Source organism: Triturus cristatus, chromosome 4_1, assembly GCF_964204655.1.
Source record: "Triturus cristatus chromosome 4_1, aTriCri1.1, whole genome shotgun sequence".
NCBI lineage: Eukaryota > Metazoa > Chordata > Amphibia > Caudata > Salamandridae > Triturus > Triturus cristatus.
Window position 1 is genome coordinate 321392042 of NC_140585.1, and position 25328 is coordinate 321417369.

A 25328-nucleotide genomic window follows, 5' to 3' on the forward strand; every position below is an offset into this window, starting at 1 on the left:
GGGTGCATATGACTACCAGCAGTGGACAGAGATATGAGGGGTGGGTGCAAATGATTCCTAGCAGTGTCCAGACATATGAGGGGTGGGTGCATATGACTCCTAGCAGTGGCCTGCAATATGAGGGTTGGGTGCATATGACTACCAGCAGTGTCCACACATATGAGGGGTGGGTGCATATGACTACCAGCAGTGGCCTGCAATATGAGGGGTGGGTGCATATGACTACCAGCAGTGGCCTGCAATTTGAGGTGTGGGTGCATATGACTACCAGCAGTGTCCACACATATGAGGGGTGGGTGCATATGACTACCAGCAGTGGCCTGCAATATGAGGGGTGGGTGCATATGACTACCAGCAGTGGTCAGAGATATGAGGGGTGGGTGCATATGACTCCTAGCAGTGTCCAGACATATGAGGGGTGGGTGCATATGACTCCCAGCAGTGGCCTGCAATATGAGGGGTGGGTGCATATGACTACCAGCAGTGGTCAGAGATATGGGGGGTGCACATCATCATCAGATGACCACACCTATATGGTGGTATGGACGCATCCCTAACTTTGGACTATGATTTTAGTGCTATTACAACACATCACTGACAGCAGGGTCCCACTCCCAGGACGATGGATGTCTGTCACATACTGCATGACATACCACATGTGGGTGTGAGGACATATAACACATGCATACCCACCCATGGCAGATGCAGCACAATACACACCCTGATTTCATGTCAACAGACTGTATAGTCATGTAACTGCATACAAAACTAAGATAGCCAAAGTGAACACACATCCCAGGAGTGTAAGGAATGTACAGGTGCTGGTCCAGCCACCAAGATGTTGTCTCTCATGGAAGGAATAGGGTTCAATTCCACCAGATCCAATGCCAACAATTGTGAGTCAGGTGCCCAAGTACCCTGCATAACAAGTACCATTTGTGTGGTAGGCCGTGAGTACACACATGCATAGTGCTGAAAAGGGCCAATTTGTCCCTGAAGGCATTCCTACATACTCAAAACACAAGTACAGTGACTAGCAAGGATGGCACAGACGATTCAGCAGGAGACATCGGTGAGCAGGCATGGCCATTGTTGAAGGGATCCGTCACCAACAAAGGAAATGTGGATACAGGTCAGCACAACAATTGTGCAACTGTTTGCAGGGAAGATGTCAGGTGCCACAGAGGAAGGAACACTCCTTGGGACAATGTCTCCAAACTAAATGAACACACACTACCAATCATTCTTTGCAGAGACATTGTGATGGCACACAGATACCATGGTCCACCTCATGACCATCATACAAAAACATTTCTCAGAACCCTAGCACAATACCAGATCACCAACTCCCGGAGCCTCATCACCAACATCAAGTACCTGAAATGTAATGGTGTTAAAAGTAAAAGAAAAGGCTTTATTCAGCACCAAAAATAAATTATTGTAAAAGATACTATGTACAAAGGCCAATGGCCAGTCCATTTCTCAAGTCCAAGGGTGGACGTAGGGGACCGCGTCCACCCCTACCTTGCCTGCACTAAGGAACCTCAAGGTTTGTCGACCGGGGTGGGGGCACCATCTGTGGCAGGACCAGGCACCGCAGGGACATGAGGGGGAGCGGTATGTGTGGTGGCTGCAGGGGTGGACATCTCCACCACAGGGGGTGGGGCAGCGCCAAAGGTGGAGGTGAACACTGCTGCTAGGGCCTCCATCCTAACCCCTGCACCTGAAGATACCCCAGGGCCAACGGAGGGTGTGGCGGCCAAGGGATGGTGTGCAGCGCTCTTGGGGGAGGGGGTGGACATGGTGGGGGACTCAACTCCCGTGCCCGGGGACTTCCTCGCCCGCTTGTGGTGTGGTGGCTCAGTGGGGGCGAGGCCCAGCTCAAACATACAGGTCTCCTTAGGTGACAGTTTGGCAGGGGAGCTAAGGGGAGTGGTTTTGGAGGAACAGGGATGTGAGGACTGCGGACTGCGACTGTGGCTGCGTGTATGTCGTCTGCCCCCAGCCCCTGTGGGTGTGCCTACAACCCCTGAGTGTGCGTGCCAGGAGGTGTGCGCTGTGCCTTACTTGGGGGTGTGCTGGATGTGTCTGGTGGGGTGCGTGCCCGTGACTGTTTGGGTGTGCGTTGGGCAGGCATGGGAGAGGGCAGTGTGGATGGGTCCGGGGTAGGGGGGGGACGGAGCGCTGCAGGAGAGAAACTGCTGCCGTCAGGGAAGAGTCCATGGACCGCAGAAACCTGCGTTGGTCAGACATCGTTGCTGACATGCCCTCCATGAATGACACCATCTGTGTGAGCAGTTTAGTGTGTCCATGGAGGACAGTCAGCACCGATGCCTGCCCAACCTGCAACTGCCGCAGTATGTCCACAGACTCTTCACTGAGGGCAGCAGGGGTGACAGGGGCAGGGGGTGCATTGCCTGGGACGAAGGAGACATGGTGGGACTCTGCATGGACAGAAGGGATGGGAGCAACTGGTAGGGCGGAGATGGTAATGGAGGAGGCGTGGACAGATGTGGGGATGCTGCCAGTTGGTGTTGCAGCCTCCGCCTCCTCAGGGAGGTCAGCCTTGGACCCGTCGGTGTCGTAGCTGGTATCGTGTCCAGACAGGTCCTCCGACTGACTCCCCTCGCCCTCCGTGCCACTGGCTCCTTCTGACTGCCCAGCACTGGTAGCACTGCTGCTGGGTTCCTCCTCCAGGTCCATGCAGGTGTCTCCCTCGGTTGCGGATGATGATGCTGTGGGCAAGGAGAAGAAACCGAAATGCATCAGTCACCTGTATACATCTGACACATGAGCACAAGAACAATTGGTCACAGTGCATATCAGGCAATGCATCATGAGTAACAGCTAGATAACTCCGCACATATGTAAGCCCTGTACTGCCCAGTTGGTAGACCCACTATGCCACTTGGACACCAGGAAAAAAAGAACACAAAAGGCCACAACTTGAATGAGAAATACACTGAGAAGCTAGTGTCTGTGAACCGGTGAGCACAACAATACAATGAAGTCATGCCACCTCTGAAAGAAACAGTAGTGGTGCACCCATTGTAAACTGACCCACCTCAATACTCAAGGTGTCACCACACTCAGAGACCTGTAAGTACTTTGGAACACAAAACCAAAAAATGTAGCTACCTTGGGACTCACAATACTTTACACAATCTACATGTTTTGAATGTGCCAATTCGCCATTTCGTGAAAAGAACACTCATGTGCCTGCATGAAATATGTCGCACAAGGCAGTGCACACAAAAGTACATTTACACTGTCATTGAAGAAGCTGGCACCTTTTCTAAGAAGCCACTGTTAGAAATTAATGGTGTTGCAGAAAGTACATATATATGGGCCCACGGAGGTCTGGATGTCTTGAGACTCGTCAGTTTGTATCACCAACAACAAAGGAGTCTCACAAAATCAAGAGCACTGTGGGAACATGTATATGGAGAATCTGCAACACCATTTAATTCTAACAGTGGCTTCTTAGAAAATGTGCCAGTGTGTTCCATGAAAGTGGAAATGTATTTTGGTGTGCACTTCCTTGGGTGACTTTTTTCATGCAGGCACATTAGTGTTCTTAACACAAATCATCAAATTTCCACATTTAAAACATGAAGAACTGTTGACAAGTGCTGTGAGTGCCAAGGTACAATTTTGTGAGAGTAACAACTTGAATTATGTCAGTTGTCACATGGCCATCCGTCACCTGATTACACAGTGGGCTACACATATGACCTACTGCCTGTCATCTGGAGTGGCACACATGTCCACACCCAGGACAATGCATTAGCTAATGGGCCTGCAATTGGGTAGAAAAAAAGCCTAGCTGTACTGTGGGGACACCCTCATGGCAAGCCAGAATGTACACACAGATGTCATCACACAAAGTCCAAACAGCGTTGCATCTGAACCACACACACGTGCTAAAAATGTATGAGCAGGAATCATGTTTTTTAAAAACTGACACAGGCTGCAAAGCTGGTAAATTAAGCACTGGCCAGCATCACAGGGGCACTGCACGGTCATTCTTTGTACAGCCAAGTATCACACACAAGTCAGACCTGGCAATGAAAAATCAGGGTTGCACATGTATGCCTCTCCTGCACACCCCACCCCATGCCTTAGTCAATGTGATTGATACAGATCAAGAAGTGACACCTCTTATTCAGGGTTACAATAACTGTGCTGGAAAAATAGCTTCATTTACACAACATCACCTCGTGGGGCTGGCAACATATTTGTGACAAACAACCATCAACAGATTGGTGTGAATAGCCACACAGGCTCTGCCCAGTGTGAGTATGCACAAGCAAAATGGTGTATCCCTTTCCATTGGACACATGTAGCACACATTTGCTAAATACTAACTAGGCCAGGGAACAATGCCACAGAGGCAGACCTATGCTGAACACACAGAGAATGTGCACAGTGTTGGATGACACACATGATTAGGAGGCCAGGGTGTCTCAGGGGACTGTAGTGGGCACACTGCTCCGTGGTCCTGGAATGAGCTGACTGTACCATGTTCATCCGTCATGGCAATATGCATATCTCCCACTCATGCACATCATGTCTGAGGCCACAACATTGGTCATGCATGCTGCAAGGGTGTTCATTTTAAAGCTCACACTCCTATGTTGAGAATCATCATCAGTGACAACAAATATGAACCCCCAACTTAGTGAACAGGTCATGGCACAGGCAAGGTACCAACACAAGTCACAGACCACCCTCCCACATGATGCCGAAAGCAATGTGCACTTAGATTTACTTATTTATATAAAACTGAGAGAGACCCCTTGAAAAGCTCAAGGGAATGGAGTACTCTTCACAAGTATAAAATAATAGTCCCTTGACTGAATCAACACATATACCACAATATTTCATTATACGTTTGCACATTATAATCTTTCAGCATTTATTACTTAAAAAACAAACATGATGTTACTTTAAAAACATATCACATTAAAATCCCTCAATCGGGCTCTAAATCCACAAATTCACAAAAAAAGTAAATTGTCACACAGATGATAATGATACGCCGTTATGGCCAGAATAACAGAGAAAACGACATACAAGACACTACACTTTGTCATAAATTGCACATCAAATTGGTCCCCTCATCAGAAAAAACAGATTGTGATATATCTAGTACACTTCTATCTCCAAATCTGTGTCAGTCCCTTTGATTGTGCTCTCAAATGCGTGGACGCATTTCGATGGGTTTTCTTTATATTAACATCTTTCTTAAGACATATCAGGTTGGCATGAGGGATGCAACACACTCACTGATCATGCCACACACTGTGCAGCACATGCAACAGCAGGCTGAAGGGCAGCACGTGCCAAGCAGTCACATGCCCCACTCCACTGACGCACCATCAGCATACTAGACAGACACACCCAAGCACAGATCACTCGCCTGTCATTGGCAACAGCGGATACAACCCTCACTCTGCACATGTACCACTTGCCAGTGGGGTGTCACAGGTGTCATGCTAGCTCTGCAAGTCAGACACACAGCACAGCTTACTTGTCACATCCGATGGGTTGATCTGTTGCCTCCTCTATGCAGCTGTGGTGCAACACTTCACATAGACACTCACCCACATGACAAGGAACATTCACACACATTATACTACAAGAAGAGGGGGGGACCGGGAGCGTAATTTGGAAATAGGTCCAGTACCCGTGCTCCCTCAGAATCACATATATGTATTGAGAGGGTAACTGTTCCTAAAGATGGTCGTGTGTGCTCTCAAGAAGTAAACAGGTCGGGTAGAGTGTGGGGAATTTCTCCTTTTGAATATAGTGCCCTCACACACCCTTTCGAGTGTCTTGCTTCATCATGGGGCGTTGCTCCTCGTGGGGGTGGCGCTGCAGTCCCCCACGGGCCCCGCAAGAGGGCTCTTTGTCGGAGATCTTTTGTTTGGAGACGCCGCAGTTGTGCATGGGGGTGTGTGGGCCTATCTAAGGGGTGGTGAATGGTGCGTTTAAAAATTACTGGATAAAGTACAAGACCTTTATTCACAACTCTACCTAGTAAAAGTTTAAAATGGTGATCCTGGAGCTCCTCTTGGAAAAGAAATAAAGAGGGCAGATGTGAAGATAACTGCTGCTCTCAGGATGGTGCGTGTAAGTCCTAATAATAAATGGTCAACATGTTTCGCGCTTCAAGGTGGGTCCTTAAGGGATCCCGATGCGCTTCGTCAGGACCAAACTATAAAGTGGGTGAAACAATTGTGAATGAATGAGAACAGGTTTCAAATAAGGTGCTGTGTTGTAAACCTGTGATACCTTAGTATTAGGTAAACGCAGCGTCCTCGCGCTGATAGGTACTCCTTCTTGTGTGGATAACCTTTACCCAACCTGGTAGGGTAGAAATACAAAAAGAGAGACACACATGTGGATAGGGGAGAGGGAAAACAGTAAAAATAAAACATGACATCTGGTAATCATTAAACAGGGTCTGTTTGTGATTGCAATGTAACCCAGCACAAGGAGTATAATTTAAACCATGCTTCAAATGATTACATGCAGGTACAGATGACTTGTGTTAGAAGAATATTCAACATCGTGCTCAAGACCGCTATAGTGGGGTGCGAGTAATTTTAGATCAATTAGCAATACTCGAGTGCCATCAATAAGTATCTGACATCCTGTGTAAGAAGACTTGCAGCGGTCATGACGTGGTAATGGAACACTATCATTTGTGAGAATCTTTACCAAGCACGGAGCTACATGATAAAGCCTACCCAGAAAGTATAGGGAATGGGCTCCATCAGCAACGCGGAGTAGGCAGAAAGAGAAGCTGGATAAAGGAAACAAAAGAATATATCATGGATGTCGATTATTGGTAAGCTGTCGTAAGACTCAGAGCGCAGGAGCTCACCTCATTCGTTTTAAGTGGATACTCACGGGTGCTCTTTCGCCAAGGGTGTGGTAACCTACCTCTCCTCCGGCCGTACGACAATCTATCCAAAGAAGAAAGAATCATACTTCGAAGCATCACCGAAGATCGGGATATTATAATCAAACCTGCTGACAAGGGAGGGGCAATTGTCATTCAAGACCAAGAGACTTATGACAGAGAATGCACCCGCTAATTGGCCAACACCACATATTATGAAGTGATTACAGAAGATCCCACCAGGCGCCTTTTGACCCGGATTAAGAGCATGGTCTGTGAGGCATCCGCTGAAGGTTGGATCTCACAACAAGAAGCCAATTTTCTTACGACAGAAGACCCTCGGACCCCGTATTTTTATACACTTCCTAAGATACACAAGGGGGTTAACCCCCCACCGGGTCGTCCGATTGTCTCTGGCATTGACTCTGTTCTGGAACCACTAAGCAAATTCTGCGATTTTTATCTACGCCCCTTAGTGAGCCAGACCCCCACCTACCTGAGGGACACCACAGAGGTTCTCAATCTCATTGATCTCTTTCCAGATGCAGACAAAATAGACTTCCTAGTGACAATGGACGTGGAAGCCCTCTATACGAACATACCACAGGATGCCACTTTGGAAGTACTAGAGGACACCCTCAGGAACATCAACCCTTGGCCTTTCATAACCCCTATTCCATTTATCTGCGACTGTGCTTCCCTTGCTCTTAAAGAAAATTTCTTTGCCTTTAAATCACAACTATTCCACCAGATACAAGGCACGAGCATGGGAAGCACATTCGCGCCGAGTCTGGCATGCCTTTACATGGCCCATTTTGAAGAACGACACATTCTTGGAGATAACAACCCCTTTAAGGAACACATTCTTTTATGGCGTCGTTACATAGACGATGTCATTTTATTTTGGCAAGGGAATGAAGAACAGTGCATGGAATTCAGCAATTGGGTTAACACTCTCAACCCTTATTTAAAATTTACTAGCACAAGATCACGCCAAAAAATCCCCTTTCTGGATCTCCTTATCTCATTGGATAATGGATGCCTCCATACAACCAACTACAAGAAGCCGACAGACAGGAACAATCTCCTGATCTATGACAGTCACCACCCGAGGGCACTCAGAAACAACCTTCCAGTTGGTCAATTCTTACGCCTTCGGAGGAATTGTGACACTATAAAGGAATTTGAGATACAGTCTGATCTTCTCAGTAACAATCTGGCTAAACGACATTACCCGAGAAACATCATCCGTCAAGCTCATAAGAGAGCCAGAAACAGCCCCAGGGCATCTCTCCTTGAGATAAAAGAAAAATCTGGACTAGACACCATGACTTGTGTCACTACTTTCACTCCAAGCTCCAACAATGTACGGAAGGCCATCAAAAAACATTGGCCAATACTGAATTCAGGATCATTTGACCCTGGCCCACCACCTCTGTTTGCATTTAGACGAACGCAGAATTTGAGAGACCACCTGGTACACACTAGGCCAAGACCACAAACTACACCACAACCGACACTTTGGTCTTTACCACCAGTAGTAGGCCATTACCCGTGCGGCTCCTGTTCCACATGTGCAGAGACCATGATTTCAAAAGAAATCGACTTGGGCCTTGTGACACCTTGGCGCCAAACGAGACACACAAATTGCAACACGACCAACTGTGTCTATACAATTGTCTGCCCATGCAACATGAGATATGTGGGAATGACCACAAGAGCAGTTAAGACTCGTATAGGGGAGCACAAAAGCACCATAAGACGAGGGAAAACCAACACGAAATTACTGACACATTTCGCAGAACAAGGACAAACAGCGAACAGTTTAAGATGGACCATCATTGTCTCCAACCCTAACTGGACAAAACGCACTCTGTTCAGACAGGAACAACGATGGGTCCACAGATTGGGATGTGACACTAGGGGCTTGAATGATGAAATTCCTTGGGCTGAGCTAACATGACGTACCATTTTACTGAGTCTGTCTATGCTAATATCAATTAGACTATTAATTCAATTCTGCGCATCTAAAAATGACCAACACTCTGATGCATTGATCAATAAGAAAAATGATGAGAAACTTATTACGATCCTTAATGTCACAAACATTGCTTGTACGTGACATACCCACGCTACTCTCTTACGTGGACCGATCCCCATGGCTTCATAGTACACTCCCTTTAAAGACATCATGCAGATTCCTTTCGACAATTTTTTATGTCTAAAAACTTTATTGATGTCTCTTGACGAATAAAAACTTGTATTCCTACGAATGCGTTGGCATTCCACCATGTCAGACACACCCCCGGTCACCATGACTACTGATTGCTCAGTCCCACCACGTCACTTCCAAGCACTGAACAACTCCCTCGGTTTCCAGGGCTAACAGATACATCGACCAATAGGGTCTTCAGGCGCCCGGAATCACCATGACTACACACGACGCTACGTCATGACGTCATCTTTCGGCGTCCCGGGACCGCCCCTACCCGGAACTTAGCACTCACGAAGGAACATACTTAATCAGCGCGTTCTCATAGCTTCCCTTGTCTATTCCAGCGCTGTCCGGAGGAGGGGTAGGTTACCACACCCTTGGCGAAAGAGCACCCGTGAGTCTCCACTTATAACGAATGAGGTGAGCTCCTGCGCTCTGAGTCTTACGACAGCTTACCAATAATCAACATCCATGATATATTCTTTTGTTTCCTTTATCCAGTTTCTCTTTCTGCCTACTCCGCGTTGCTGATGGAGCCCATTCCCTATACTTTCTGGGTAGGCTTTATCATGTAGCTCCGTGCTTGGAAAAGATTCTCACAAATGATAGTGTTCCATTACCACGTCATGACCGCTGCAAGTCTTCTTACACAGGATGTCAGATACTTATTGATGGCACTCGAGTATTGCTAATTGATCTAAAATTACTCGCACCCCACTATAGCGGTCTTGAGCACGATGTTGAATATTCTTCTAACACAAGTCATCTGTACCTGCATGTAATCATTTGAAGCATGGTTTAAATTATACTCCTTGTGCTGGGTTACATTGCAATCACAAACAGACCCTGTTTAATGATTACCAGATGTCATGTTTTATTTTTACTGTTTTCCCTCTCCCCTATCCACATGTGTGTCTCTCTTTTTGTATTTCTACCCTACCAGGTTGGGTAAAGGTTATCCACACAAGAAGGAGTACCTATCAGCGCGAGGACGCTGCGTTTACCTAATACTAAGGTATCCCAGGTTTACAACACAGCACCTTATTTGAAACCTGTTCTCATTCATTCACAATTGTTTCACCCACTTTATAGTTTGGTCCTGACGAAGCGCATCGGGATCCCTTAAGGACCCACCTTGAAGCGCGAAACATGTTGACCATTTATTATTAGGACTTACACGCACCATCCTGAGAGCAGCAGTTATCTTCACATCTGCCCTCTTTATTTCTTTTCCAAGAGGAGCTCCAGGATCACCATTTTAAATTTTTACTAGGTAGAGTTGTGAATAAAGGTCTTGTACTTTATCCAGTAATTTTTAAACGCACCATTCACCACCCCTTAGATAGGCCCACACACCCCCATGCACAACTGCGGCGTCTCCAAACAAAAGATCTCCGACAAAGAGCCCTCTTGCGGGGCCCGTGGGGGACTGCAGCGCCACCCCCACGAGGAGCAACGCCCCATGATGAAGCAAGACACTCGAAAGGGTGTGTGAGGGCACTATATTCAAAAGGAGAAATTCCCCACACTCTACCCGACCTGTTTACTTCTTGAGAGCACACACGACCATCTTTAGGAACAGTTACCCTCTCAATACATATACATTCACACACATCACTGTCCATGAGGTCATACACATCATTTGAACACTCTCACCACAGGGCCATTCATCTCATACACATCTGTGGGTACAGTCACCTGTCACACCAGGGGGACCACTGAATCACCTCAGGACAATAGGAAAAAAAGCCACCAATGATTTGCCAGGCTGAAAGTGTCATGCACTATGCAGTGAAAGTCACAGTAAGCACAATGCAAGTGAGGAGTGCACACAGGAACTACATCATGCTCTGCATGAGAGACATCAGCATGTCCCCCCCGGGACCCACTCTAAACAACATTGCATGTCTGTCCCACCTGGACACAATATTGACACTCACACAACAGGTGCATAGGCAAAGTTAGTGGACTCAGCACTCACCTGCTCCCCTGGTCTCCCATACAGCTTGGTGTACTGTGGGAGGAGGACGTCCAGCACGGCTTCATTCTCCTCCTGGGTGAATGGCTGGGCCCTCTCCACAGTACGTGACATGGTCCAGAGGAAGCAGAGACAGCAGCAGGGTGGTCGACAGGAAAGTTGTGCAGGCAAGTGCCCTCTCATGGGTTCTGGCTGAATTATATCTGCCTTGCTGAGGGGCATTCATTTAGAGGAGTACATAGTGATTGGCCAGACTCATTTGCATCCTACGTTTACTCCAATCCCTTTAAACATACACCAATGACTCTAAACATACACCAATGACAGCATTCGCATCGTTCAAATTTTGAGCATCATGTCAAGTCAACAACCGCTTTGCAACATTGTATTTTGTGGCCAACTGACTGTTCCAGGACACATGATCGACACTTTTCAACTGAAAACTCTGTCTCCATGACAACCAGCATGCATTTAGGGCCTAATACTTGTCCCTTATGTGTCCCCTATGTAATTTTGAAATCCACACACAGGTACGGTGCGTTTCACACGTACCCCTACGGTACAAGTACAATGGTGAAACGAAGCGTACACACGCGATGATAGTGAGTGTACGGTGCGTTTCACACGTACCCCTACGGCACAAGTACAATGGTGAAACGAAGCATACACACGCGATGATAGCGGGTGTACGGTGCGTTAGACACGTACGGGTACGCACTAGTTCACACGTACGGGTACGCACTAGTAGTACAGTGCGTTAGACACTTACGGGTATGCAGGTGTTCACACGTATGGGTACGCACTAGTAGTACAGTACGTTAGACACGTACGGGTACGCACTAGTTCACACGTATGGGTACGCACTAGTTCACACGTACGGGTACGCACTAGTAGTACAGTACGTTAGACACGTATGGGTACGCACTAGTTCACACGTACGGGTACGCACTAGTTCACACGTACGGGCACGCACTAGTAGTACAGTGCGTTAGACACGTACGGGTACGCACTAGTTCACACGTACGGGTACGCACTAGTAGTACAGTGCGTTAGACACCGTACGCACTAGTATTACAGTGCGTTAGACACCTACGGGTACACACTAGTTCACATGTACGGGTACGCACTGTTAGTACAGTGCGTTAGACACCTACGGGTACGCATTTCACACGCTTACAATGGTAATACAGGCGCACACATGCCAGGAATGGAGGGCTACGAGTCGCACAAGGATGTCCATCAAGTACTTGTCATTGCATACTGTTATGTGCAGGACACATGATCGACACTTTTCAACTGAAAACTCTGTCTCCATGACAACCAGCATGCATTTAGGGCCTAATACTTGTCCCTTATGTGTCCCCTATGTAATTTTGAAATCCACACACAGGTACGGTGCGTTTCACACGTACCCCTACAAGTACTATGGTGAAAAAAGCGTACACACGCGATGATAGCGGGTGTACGGTGCGTTAGACACGTACGGGTACGCACTAGTTCACACGTACGGGTACGCACTAGTAGTACAGTGCGTTAGACACCTACGGGTATGCACTAGTTCACACGTACGGGTACGCACTAGTAGTACAGTACGTTAGACACGTACGGGTATGCACTAGTTCACACGTATGGGTACGCACTAGTTCACACGTACGGGTACATACTAGTAGTACAGTACGTTAGACATGTACGGGTACGCACTAGTTCACACGTACGGGTACGCACTAGTTCACACGTACGGGTACGCACTAGTAGTACAGTGCGTTAGACACGTATGGGTACGCACTAGTTCACACGTACGGGTACGCACTAGTAGTACAGTGCGTTAGACACCTACGGGTACGCACTAGTTCACACGTACGGGTACACACTGGTAGTACAGTGCGTTAGACACCTACGGGTACACATTTCACACGCTTACAATGGTAATACAGGCGCACACATGCCAGGAATGGAGGGCTACGAGTCGCACAAGGATGTCCATCAAGTACTTGTCATTGCATACTGTTATGTGCAGGCCCTAGGTGTGTCAGTCTGTGATATTGCACAGGTCATCTCATCTAGTAGCACAATTGATGTGTGATGACCTGTGGACACATGTGATGTGTGATGGGGCACTATGTGGCACACATCACCTTGACACTTGCCTCGTGTGTCTGTAGTCCAACTGTGTCCTGCACAGCAGCAGTGGGATGGCACAGTCATCACCACCCGCACCTGTCTCCTGATGCCAGGGACAGGGATACTCTATCAACTGACATGTCACGATCTGCGTGCCCCTTTGTGACTATGTCAGGTGTGTGTCATGTGTTCCCACAAGCTGGATGTCAGTGTTCCATCTACTGCATCTGCTGTTGGTGCATCCAACATGGGTCTGTGTGGAGATGGGCATGGGACACATCTATGCACACCATGCTACATGTGGATTCCCACGGCTGTAGGGTCTGTGTGCATCGGACATCATATTTTCCCAGTCATACATGTCTGCGTTGTCTCAATGGCTGTGTCTTTCTCTTGTCACATGTACCCCTTCATCGCAATGTGTTTGATATGTACTTTTGACATTCCTTGTGACCTGTGCGTGTGCCTTGCAGTCAGCTGTGTGGATGAGATGACATCCTTCCAATGCAGCTATGTGGATGTGTGTCACTCCGGTGATATCTTTGGCTCTTCACTCAGACTGGCCACCAACTCATTTCAGGGTTTGTCATGTAGACTTGACAATCAACAGGTGTATCTGGCTTTTTGTAGGAGTGCCAGCAAGCTGGCATATGTGTCCTGTATGTATTGCACACACCCGCACCATAGTTACCTAATGTGTATTAGCAGTGTAGCATGTGCTATGTTCATTGACATTGATATTGGCAGACTCTCAATCTTCATTCTTACAAACAATTTCTTGCAGGGCACCGCCTGTCTCAAGACCAATGCCAGACTTGGGTGCCATGAGGGAACGTGCCTGCATCCGACGTTACAGATTCACTCAACAGTTAATTGAGGACTTGACCGACAGGCTGGCACCACACCTCCAACCGCGACACATGTATCCTACTGCGCTGACCCCAAAGATGAAGGTGATGGCAGCCCTACATTTTTTTGCCACAGGTACGTTTCAATTCACCATAGCTGATGTTGGTGGCATCTCACAGATAATGTTCAGCCGTGTCCTGCGTGATGTTTTAGCAGCCAAATTGGAGCACCTTGATGAATTCATCCAATTTCCTACTCCTGAGGAGTTGACAGATGTCAAGGGTGATTTCTATGCCCTGGGAGGGATGCCCCATGTCATTGGGTCCATTGATGGTACACATGTGGCTTTGGTACCACCACAGGCACAGGAACAAGCCTATCGCAATAGAAAACATTACCACTCGATAAATGCCCTTGTGGTGTGTCTTGCTAACATGCTGATTTGCCATGTCTGTGCACGTTTTCCAGGATCAGCACACGATGCCTACATCATGAGGCGTAGCAGGGTGCCACAAATGATGCTGCGGCTGCACAACGAACGAGCATGTCTTGTTGGTGGGTATACTCTGTTGGTCCTGTGTGTTGCGGTATCTTTGGTTCTTACGGCATCTCCTGACCCACTTTTTTACATGATGTTTCCATGTAGGGGCTCTGGATATCCCAACATGCCATGGCTAATGACACCTCTCCGCAACCCAAGAACAGCTGCAGATCACAGGTACAACAATGCACACGGGCAGACCAGGCGAGTGATTGAGAGGACGTTTGGCCTCCTGAAGAGCCGATTCCGGTGCCTGGACAAGACAGGCGGGTCCCTCCCTTATGCCCCAGAGAAGGTCTGCCGAATCTTCCTCGTGTGCTGCATGCTGCACAACATGGCAGTTGAGAAGGCAGTGCCACTCATCCTGGATCCGGATGAGCAGGACCATTCACCCGTGGAGGATCAAGGGCTTGCTCACGAGGCTAGTGAGGAGGAGGAGGAGGAGGAGGATGATATCCGGAGTCAGCTCATACGCAACTTCTTTTCATAATGGTGAGTCACTGGGTATGAGTGTGCAAGCTTGTAGCATTGAGTGGCATGTGTTGCAATGTGTGTGTCCAGCTGACTGAATGCAAAGTGACTTTGATGTGTGTTCTGATGTGTCACTCGAGTGATGATGTCATGCCACACAGTTTTGCGGAGAGACTTTCTTTTAAATTTACATGTGTCCAACATTGTTCATGTTTTGTAAATGTCCATGTGTGCGGCGGGAATTGTTTTAGGTGACTTCTTGTGTGTCTGTCATTCCCAGGTTTTTGCACCTGTTGTCTGCTCGTGTCATCTTGGTCCTCCTGCTATTCCTCATGAGTATTGCAACGTGTGCTGAATCAGCGTTCCATGCACGGACATGTGGAAATGTCAGTTTGGGTAAGGATAGAAGCAAGGCATTTTGGTGGTGGTACGGGTTGGGAATGTGTGGGCCTGATTCTGTGCATGTTGTGGTACCATGCATACATGTCTTCTCACCATGGAGCATATAACATGTAGCATCACTACCATGACATGATAGTCACCCTTCTTGACTGTCATCTGTAGTGGAGTGTGGCGTCTGATGAAGGCATCAATGTGTGTAAACCTTGCCTCTGAAACATTGCGGATGCTACGGGTGGACACAGTGTGGGACATCACAACAACAAGCTCTATGGGGAATTGCAGCCTCTCCGTGTGCAGCAGGATTTGTTTGGCTCATCCCCTTGACTTGTGTGCCAGTTCATTGGGATTGACATCATCCGTGTCGTGAAGGGGGGGTCCAGCGTATGTCCCACATGTTCTGTCAACTGACCTGTGAGTCTGTTCACATGGATGCATTTCCCTTTGTGTGTGTATGTGGAATAAAGGTGTTCAGCACATTCCAAACTGCCTCATCCCTGTCACTGCAGCTCTCTTGCCAGTTTGCATGCGTCATCTATGGCATACTTGTCAAATATTGAGCATATGTGTATGTCTACTTCGGCAACATGCATGCAGTTCTTCATGGCTAATAATATCTATTGTGCATGAAGTCCCTGGTTGTGTATGTATTTGTGCAGGTTGCTCCACACAACGGGACGTGAACACATGCTGATGGTGTGTCTCCTGTGCGCAGCTCCGCATTTTGTTGCCTGACCCTGTGACCGTCATTTATGGTGATTGGTCATACATTTTCTCGTAGTGACCCATGAGTTACCTGACACTCCTTCCTTTACATACACCTGTTGCACTGTGCCTTTCTGACCTCCTTGTCTTTGTGTGCTATTTTTTGCCTAGTTTCTCACCCCTTCCGCCTGCTGCTGCCTCACCTGCTGCACCGCCCCGCCGAGTGCCATGATTCTGCAACCCACACGCCTCCAAAATGCTCCTCCCTACCCCCCTCCACCCATTCTTAATGCAGCCAGCAGCTTGTCTGTGCCACTGTTGCGCCAACGCCGTGCCAAAGGCAGGACCGTGTGCGCCTGCAACGTGCACAGTGCCCGAGCCTCTGGTCTTTGCATGACCCACATCACACAACAGGCTCATGCTGCAGCCAACCTCCAAGCAATGTCCTCCACACAATCATCCGCCTGCTATCAGGCAACCCCTAAGCACACACACAACACCTTTGCATACTCAGTGTGCAACTCCAACTGCCTACACAGCGCTGCCCAGCCTACCAGACCCTGTCAGAACAACCAGGTCATGTGCCTCCTACTCCACACCCGCTCCGTCCACCAGCACGCCATTGGACTCTGTTACCTCCTCAACACAACAGGGCCACACATCACCTTCATGACAGTAACCTGGACATAAGCATCCTCAGCACACGACTTCTTCATTGCCATCTCAGACGGATACAAGATCACCCGCAGGGACGGCACCAACAATCCCGGAGGATGAATTGCAATTGATTCACAAGTACACCCTCAGAGTCACAAATCTGGGTTTGCAGCAACTCCCTGGCAACCCTCAGAGTAACACTCATCTACAGATATCCAGGCCTACATCCACAATTGCGCTAAGCCATCAACACGTACATCTGCACGCACGCCCTCACCTCCACAGGCTACATGTGGCTGAGGGCCAGTAACTTCTGGCTGGAGGAGAACCACACCACCATCCATCATTGGTCCATCAACATTTTAATCGACGTCTCTGACAAGCAACACACTGCCCCACACCCTGCTAACGATCCCCCAAAGATGCTTGATGTAAGTCACCACAGACAAGCTGTGTGGGACACTCAAAACAACACCAACGCAACACCCTGAAACCTCACGCACTGGATCAGCAACTGATCCAACAATCTTTCCACATTGACGGACTTTCCTGTGAAGCACAACAATAGTTTAGGCACCTGGGACAAGGCAGACCTACTGGACTCCTACAGACGTAGCCGGACTCTTGTGCACACCTTGCAACACAAAGAGACATCATTTACCTTACAGGCCTGGAAAAGACCACACACAGCCATCACCATATCATCAGCAAGGACAAGTGGAGATCCTTCAGATAGTGCTGAGACACCAAAACACGCGACATCAAGGAGCTCATCAGCATTGTGAGTGAACTGACAGCAGATCTCCATCCAAGACACCCCACCCTTGCAAGGCAGATCACACCCCTTGAAACTTTGTACCACTGCTAGCTCATGGCCATACACAACAGCCTTGGCACACAGAGGCAGACAGCACTATTATCCGCAGGACAAACACCCCTCAGGTTCTGGACTCCCGTCAGCAGCAAGTACACCACCTGGCTCATGTGCACCATCTACTCTGGCTCTCCATCAGGCCCCTTCCCACACAACATCTCAACCACATCATTCCCCATCCTTGAAGCCCACCTCCAGCACGTCCTGAATGTCTCCTTTGAGTTGGCCACATTCCATGGGTGCTGGAGGCATGCAGAGACCCAGGCCCTTCTTAAACAACGGACGGCAGTACCGCAGGATCTCCTGGTACATCACCCTGCTTCCCTACCCAGCAAATGTCATCCGGAAGTCACTCAACAAGCAACTGACATATTTCCTCCATGCAACCAGCTCCAGGCAACCGGCACCAGAACATATTCCACAGTAATCACACCACTGCAACCGTCATCATTGCCACCACCAACGACAACTTTGCCCTGCTCAACAATGGTGAGACCACCCCCCTTGACCTCTCAACGGCATTGTACACCATGTGCTACCACACTGTCAGCTCACACACCTCCAACACTGGTATCCAGAGGAGGGCCCAGGATTCAATCAGAAAGTAGCTCACCAGCAAGGCCCAGGGAGTCTGCCTCCACCCTGCAGCATGTAGTACACTGGGGTCATGTGGCACATGCCCCAGGGCTCTTCTCTCAGCGTGACGATCTTCAATGTCTCCATGACCCCCCTCTCCACATCACATGCGCACACGACCTCATCATCATCTCGTATGCCATTGACACCCAGCTGCTCCTCATACTCACCAAAGAGCCAGCCATTGCCAGATCCAAACTTCAAGAAGGCATGAAATCCGTTGACGAATGGCTGACCATCAACCACCTGAGGCTGGACTTGGACAGGACTGAGGGCATCATCTGAGGGTTGTCCCCTTACGTCTGTGTCAACTCCTTCTGTCCCACTGGTCTGGGAACCGCACCAGCACCCAGTGGCCATGCACGCATGCTGGTGTTCATCATGGACCCATCGCTGACAATTACCATGCAACTCACCACCATCTGTACCTCATGCTGCAACACCCTCCGCATGCTGCAAATGTACCACAGATAGATCCACTCCAAGGCAAGACAGACCGTCCCCCAGGTCCACGACACCAGCCGGCTCAACTACAGCACCGGCCTCTACGTAGAACAACAGCAAAACTGCAGGAGAAGTTGTCCACATCCAGGGTGCATCTGCCCACCTCATCTTCAACATCCCCAGCCCCAGCCACATCACCGTCCACCTGAGATAGCTAGAATGGCTCACTGTCTGCTGCAGGATCACCTTCAGACTCCTCAACCACACTCAGGAGGCAGTCCACAACCACAGACCCAAAACAAACCTTGGACGTTTGTCATCCAACACCCCGTTGGCCCAACTCCGTGCAGCCCACCTTGCCCTGGCCACCATTCATCACATCCACATAAACACTGCATGCAGGAGATAGTTCTCCCACCTCACGAAACAGACCTGGGACTCCCTCCCCGGGCACATCACCATGACCCATGACCTCTACACCTTCATGATACTCTTCCAAATTGGTCTGTCTGAGCAGTATTGCAAGCCCCCCCTCAGCAGCTTGAGGCCATCACGGGTGAGTATTGGGCTCCATGTCTGTATTTGATGATACATTGAGACAGATGTGTGTCCTCGACCAGACTCAGATTCAAGTATATGGATGGCTGGAGTTAGTTCCACACTCAGGCATACTTTGACATATCCCCACACGTATGTTGTGGACTCATGCTAAATGACGGCAACATCAAATTTCACGTATTAATTATTTAATTATAGGTCTGGGGCGTGATTTGTGCACTGAAAAAGGTGCAATGCAGGGACCATAGAATCCAAAGTTCACAGGGGGAGATGGGATCCTTGGCATTTGAAGTCATCAGAGTCCAGACCACAGTGTTTGGCATCATTAGTCAGACTGTGACCAGCAGGTCCATGTGGCAGATGATGTCAGTCAATGAGGTGATGCTGTCGCACATGAAGGCCAGGTGCCAGGCCAGGTGACCTGGGAGATGTGGATGGCCTGCTGCCTCTCACGGTCTTTTCCACCTTCCTCCGGGGACCCTCAGATGCAGGCTTGATGATGCTTGGGACGCTCTGTCGGACGAATCCTCCTCCTCCTCCTCCTCCCTCCCTGTGGCTGGTGGTGGTCTTCGCCTGGTGGCACAGGGAGGGTTGCCCATGTTGTCGGCGACCCGACAGAGTGAATGGATTATGTCCCTTTGCACCACCAGGAGCTCAGCCAGTCTTGCCTCCATCCGTCCTTGGTGTTCTTGTTGACTGGCGTGTTGCTCGGCCTGCTGGTTCTTGATCTCTGTGAGGGTCAGCACTACCTGGCTGAACTCCCTGGTGTCACGCCGGTATGCTACCATGATATTGTGTATGTGTGACATACCGGTCCCTTCAGCTGGCTGGTCAGGTTCTCGCCTCCGCCTGCCTCCACTCCCACCACCCCTGCCCACACAAGCCTGACCTGCAGTTGTGGGCACATCGGGTCTATGGGACCCCTGAGGGATGGCAGTGGCAGTGTTGTCTGCCTCCTCCTGGGTGCCCGGCACACCTTGTCCCTCCTGGTCAGACTGGCTCAGTTGTTCACTGCGGGCAGGGCTCCTCGGTGTCTCCTGGGATGTGGCAGGAATGGGGGTGGTGGTTGGCACAGATGGTCCTGAACCAGGTTCTGCAGGGGCTTGGACACCAGAGGGTCCAGGTTGGTCGGGGTCATCCGCGGAATGTTGAGAGGCGTCGCTGCCGGTAGGATCAGGTTCCTCCCGGGCCAGGGACTGTGAATCTTCACCCCCATTGTTGGGGGTAGATTCATCACGTTGCCCTGTGTGTGAGAGACAGACATGCATGTATCATACACATTCAAGTTGGCACTGTTTCTCCAGGTAGTTGTATGTGCCTAGCATTCTCCTCAATGTTCACTTGTGGATGGGTATGTTGCGGGGGACAGATTGATATGTTCTCCTGAGTCTTTGACATGTAGATTTTTGGCTTGATGCTTCTTTGGCTATGTATTGGTGTTGTTGTGTTAATTGTCCATTGTGACAGTGTGTAAATCCATTGCCTGTCCCGGGGGTGTCTGCTTGTGTAAGGGGTGTGTGTGACAGGGCCTGCTGGTGGGTGTAGTGTGATTTGGCAGTGGGGCTCCCAGGTGATGTAGCTGTCCCCCCATGGAGCATGCTGCCATGACAGAGAGTGTGAGTTCGTGTCTTATATATCTGACCTTGTTGTCGTGGTGTTTGTGTTTGCACTGGTCACAGGATCTTGTCAGTACTTTCCCAATCCCTGTGCATTGTGCATGGTGCATGGTGCATGGGTATGTACCTGGGCCATATGGGATGAGGGCAATTGTGTCTGATTTGGAGTTCAACAATGTGTTTTGTGCCACCCACCCTCCCAGCATACGGGACATCCATTCTTGGGTTGCTGCTTCGTGTAGCATGGGACATAGCATGGCCTTGCTTTCTCAATGGAACATACACATGTTAGTGGCATTAGCGTTATTTTTGACTGTGGTTCTGGCCGCTGAGGGCTTGGGGGTAGTTGCATGCATTTTGTGTAGTTGGGTTGTGGATGCCATTACCCCCATGTTACGTAAGTTGTTTGTGTACTCACCAGGCTCTGGAAGTCCTTGCAGTCCATGTACTCCCACCGGCGGAAGCAGGGCCATCACCTTCTCCTCCCAGGGATGGTAATGTACTGGTCTGCTGGGCTCACCACCTCCAGTGATGTTGCTCTGGGCGTAGTCATCATTCATTCTGCGCTTGACCGCCCTCCGCAGATCGTACCACCTGGCTTGGCATTCATTACTGGTCCTTCTGATGGGTGCAACAGCATTCACCCTATCGACAATCCTCTGCCACAGGCGTGATTTTTCAGCTATGCTGGTCTGTCTGACCAATGTTCCAAACAGCTGTGGCTCGACTCTGATGACTTCATTGACAAGGATCTCCAGCTCCTCCCTTGTGAACTTTGGATTCTTGTCTGCGGGCATGGTGTAGGGTGAGGGTGTGGATGGTTGTGGGTGTGTGGGTCTGAATGTGACAGTGTGGGTGTGAATGTGTAGAGGGGGTATGTGTGAAGGAGGTTGTGTGAAGGTGTATATGTTAAGGTGGATGGGTGCAGTTGTTGGTGTGTGCTCTCTAGCTGCAGTGAGTCTGTTGCAAAGGCTCATGGTTTGTGTGTGTGGGCCCTTTTTATTGGTCCATTTGTGGGTGGGCCTCAGTTTGAATTTTTGGTGGGTGTGTTATAAGGGGTGGTTGTGAGTTTGCCCCTCTGTTTGCCTGTTCGGATGTGTCCAGGTCAGTCATTTCCATTTTTAGTGCACTGTAGACGTGTTTTGTGGTGTTGTGCGAGTCGAATAGACCCTCCTTGTACAGTTTTACAGTGTCCGTGGTTCAGTACGGTACAGGGGTACGAGTCGTACAGGCACACACCCCCATGCGTTGTGTATGTACGGTGCGTACACCGCCATTGCATATGTACGGTGCGTACACGGCCTTTGCTATAAACGGTGCGTACACCGCCATTGCATATGTACGGTGCATACACCGCCATTGCCATGTACGGTGCGTACACCGCCATTGCTTATGTACGGTGCGTACACCGCCATTGCTGTGTACGGTGCGTACACCGCCATTGCTATGTACGGTGCGTACACCGACATTGCTATATACGGTGCGTACACCGCCATTGCTTATGTACGGTGCGTACACCGCCATTGCTATGTACGGTGTGTACACCGCCATTGCTATGTACGGTGCGTACACCAACATTGCGTATTGACGGTGCGTACACCGCCATTACTATGTACGGTGCGTACACCGACATTGCGTATGTACGGTGCGTACACCGACATTGCATTTGTACAAGTCATTCCCCGTGTACGGGGCGTTTTCCGTACGAATTGTAAATCGGAAAGCCGGTCCGGATCGTACTTGTACGCTCGGACTGTCTTTTTACGATTCGTACGGAAAAGTGTCCGGGTCCGTCTCGTACAACTTTCCCGCTACGATTCGTACGGATCGGGCCGATCCGTATGTACTTTTTCCCGTACGAATCGTACTTCACGGGTCAGGCGTGACTTGTATGATTCGTACAGAAAAATATACGGATACGAGTCGTACGGGAAAAAAAATACAGGATCGGAATCGACCTCATAGTGTGTGGAATTGGCAACTAATATTTTTCTCAACTTTTTTTCCACTATAATCATTTTAGATATTTATTGGAAGTACTTTTGTTTATGTGTGAGTCGTTATCCCATGATTCACACACTTATATGTGTTTTACACAGGAGAAGCAGATGATGATGCAGTGATTTGCACACTTATGTTTTTATATGGTTTATCTTGTATTTCCGAGGATATAAGGAACTGCATGCAGTTATTCACACATGCATATTAGATCAAAAGACTGTTTAGCACACTAACTTTGCAGGACAGTAAATCTTTTTGTGAGTTATTGAAAAAGCTTAGCAATGTCTTCTTCAAGCAATGTTATGCCTATGTCATTTTTCTTTACAGGTATGAGGCAAACCTCCTATGAAATGCACTACATGGATTAGGACATTTAGTGCTACTTTGGGAGCTATTGATACCAGAGATATAGAAGGGAAAATAATATGCTTTATTATCATTTAGGTAGTGAAGGACCAAATGTAGTTGATAATCTTACTCCTTATGTTTCTCAAACAGACGATCATTGATTGAGTCTAAATTGCCATCACAGAAGTGGAAAATATCATTTTAAAGTGAAACAAATCTTGTTGTATCTTACAAATATTTTTACCAAAGTGCAAGGTCCCAATGAACTGGTTGTACCCATTCGCATAGCTTTCCAAATGTCAGCCAAGGACTGTAAGTTTGAATTTACATCCCTTGTGATTAGACATCAGTTAGTGGGTAAATAGATTTAATAACAGAAGAATACAAGAAAGTTTGTTGACCTGGAAATACTCAAGTAAATGTTAGGAAAGGCTGTAGCTCTAACCCACAGTGTAGAAAAAGTTCAAGAAAGTGCTAGGTAATTGCCGCCTTTTTTTCTCTTAAAAGATATTTCTTTTCATGTTGATATATGTAATGCCATTGATAGTTTTATGAAACGGGAGTCCGAAACACGCTACAAACCAAAGATCTACTTATTTTAAATCCAGGGAACAAAACAGAAGCAAATCTTCTAGCAAGCAGAACATTAGAAAACAAAGTGTATGCTATGAATGTGGTTCTACATCTGATGTAGACAGTTTTGGAAATTGTCCTACTGTAGTTCAAGTTTTTGTTAAATTTGTCAAATCTGGGTATTTCAGGAAAGTGTGTAGGAACTGAAAAAGAGCTGATGTATGCTTCGCGAGATGATGATTAAATTGTTTTTGACACTTACGAATAGCAAATGGATGAATCAGGTTTAAAGGTAGGTTTGGTACACATTGATACCATAACTGATATCCAAAAACCCACAAATCTCCATACTTCCACATAGCACAATGATCAATCTGTTAGTAGATTCAAGTGCCAGCAATACCATAATATCAATAGAAAATTATGAAACAGCTTGGAAGCATAAGGCTTTACCTCTCCCAGATATAGCCCCCATGGTGTTTATTGGGAGCAAAACATATCTTATTGTATTTTTATGGGCCAATATTACATTCATGGATCGTTACCTACAAGTTTAAGTATATGTAGCAGAAAAAGGATTGAATGTGTTAGTTTTGTTGCTTGGATATGAATTTACCTTAAAGAAATAAAAAGACAAGAGGCATTTGGCAAAAGAGGAACAAGTGGGTTTAACTAAATGCAGCAGCCGGGAGAGTCTTGACAGGATGTGTCTGAGGAAAGGCTTTTGTTGTACAAAGTTTCAGCTGACAATATATACACCTCATGGGGTACAATAAAACAATTCTGCATTCTTGAAAAAGCATCTCAGTCAGTGTTTCCCTAAGTGTGCATTTGTCTTTGGGCTAAGTCAGAGCCCCCACCTGTGACCTGCCATTCGATAGGCATGGGTTGGGGTTGCAGGACCTGCCTGACCAGTGTGTTCTTGTGGTTTGAGTGTCTGCCATTTATTGCAGTATTATACTTCTACTTGTATTTTGTACTATTTTGTAACATGCACACGTCACTTTTCCTCTTGTAATGTATCGTTTGCTACCTCTTGTATTTTGTTTGCTTTTGATACACGCACAATTGCCACCATTGCCTCATGTAACTTAACGTTTGTTCTTGTGTTTTGAGTGTCTGCCATTTATTGCAGTATTATACCTCTACTTGTACTTTATACGCTTTTGTAACATGCACACATGTCACTTTTTCCTCTTGTAACGTATCGTTTGCTAACTCTTGTATTTTGCTTGCTCTTGATACATGCACAATTGTCACTATTGCCTCGTGTAACTTAACGTGTGCTTTTGTAACATGCTCACTTGTAATTTTCTCCTCATGTATCATTACTGTTCCTATTGTGAAGCGCTCTGACACCTTCGGGTAAAGTCCGCGCTATATAAAAACGCATAAAATAAATAAAAATAAATAAATAAATGTATCTCTGACT